This window comes from Neophocaena asiaeorientalis, unplaced genomic scaffold (assembly GCF_003031525.2).
Source record: "Neophocaena asiaeorientalis asiaeorientalis breed wild unplaced genomic scaffold, Neophocaena_asiaeorientalis_V1.1 scaffold474, whole genome shotgun sequence".
Classification (NCBI taxonomy): Eukaryota; Metazoa; Chordata; class Mammalia; order Artiodactyla; family Phocoenidae; genus Neophocaena; species Neophocaena asiaeorientalis.
The window spans coordinates 8,996-10,507 of NW_020175391.1; positions in this window are offsets into that span (position 1 = coordinate 8,996).

The following is a 1,512-nucleotide window of genomic DNA, read 5'->3' on the forward strand; positions in this document are numbered from 1 at the left end:
TCAAAGGACTATACTTAAATTAGAGGTTATGTCCTCTTAAGTTTTGTTTTTGGTGTTAACATGTCCTTTCTTTTACAATTTGATGGTGATAATAAAGGGTTTTTGTTTTTTTAATGTCTGTACTTGCTAACTTAAAAACTGGTAACTTTATGTCAATCTGCAAAATTTTTTGAAATTCTCAAAGTCCATGAAATGAAAAAGTGAGGAACCACTGATCTCCTCTAACCCTTATCTGACCCATGAATTCCCCCTGCAACATCTCTGACAAATTATGTACATGTCTAATTGAACACTTCCAGTGCCACGGAGCTCATCTTTTCCCAAGGTAGCATATTCCATTTTTTACAGCTTTAACTATGAGCAAGTCTTACCTTATCTCAGCTCCACTTCCAGGTCAAAAAGGTGTTTGAGAGCTCTCTTTTTGAGAATCCCCTGCCCTGTGCCTTTTCCATAGTGGTCTCTCAAAAATCTTTCTTAATTGACACTCTCTAAAGAAATTGAAGTTTGACAGGGAATCATCACCTATGATCCTATTATGCAAAAACACTTAAAGATGGGGTCTTGGAAAGGATAATAAAACTCTTTCCCTGCAGAAGTAGGAGGATTTAAAGGTTTAGGATGGAGCTTATATTGTTTTCCTTAGGTATTAAATCTATTCATTAATATAGCATTAAAACCTACCAAACCATCCTTTGAAAATTGCCTAAAAGCCCTGGGGAAATTATTATATTATTTTGTTCTAACTTTGTTTTACAGCTTTTCATATATAATCTCTTTAGGAGAAAAGCAATCTAAGAGATAAAAAGTTGATAATGTGATTTGATTATATTCATTTGTAATTTTGTGTTACTTCTTTTTCTAAAGCTGGGGCCTCAACTTTGGTGACCAAGGATATATACGGATGGCAAGAAATAGTGGAAATCACTGTGGGATTGCTAATTATCCCTCTTACCCGGAAATCTAGAGGACCTCTTTGTTTTATAACAATTCAAGAAAGAAGAAACACTTTCTCACAATTTAATTTTACCTGCTGTAACCAGTAGAAATGTGTGTCATGATCAATATATATTTACTGTACTAACAGAAAATATAGTTTGATTCATCTACTTTTTTAACTTTGCAGATCTTGGGGAAAAGTTTGCTAAGTAAATTAATAATGTACTATAGATATAACTGTATGAAAATTGGTCAACCTGAGATAATCTGTCATGTTTTTCATTGTCTTATTTTATTTGTCCTTTTAAGTCCCCTGATATCCTGCTGAACCTTGATGGCATATAGATTCTTAATAAATAACTGCCTTTTCAACTTTGTATCATTACCATGAGGCAGGAGACAGATGGGCTCCCGGGGCAAATAGTTTGATTTCTTTCCTTGTGGACTGATACTCCGACATGGGAATAACAGGACAATTGAGAGAGGAGTCTGGGCCCTGCCCAGATAGAAGATAAGAGACCACATATTTCTCATTCCTGAAGTCAGGAGACCCCACCACCGCCCCGCCCCCCCCCC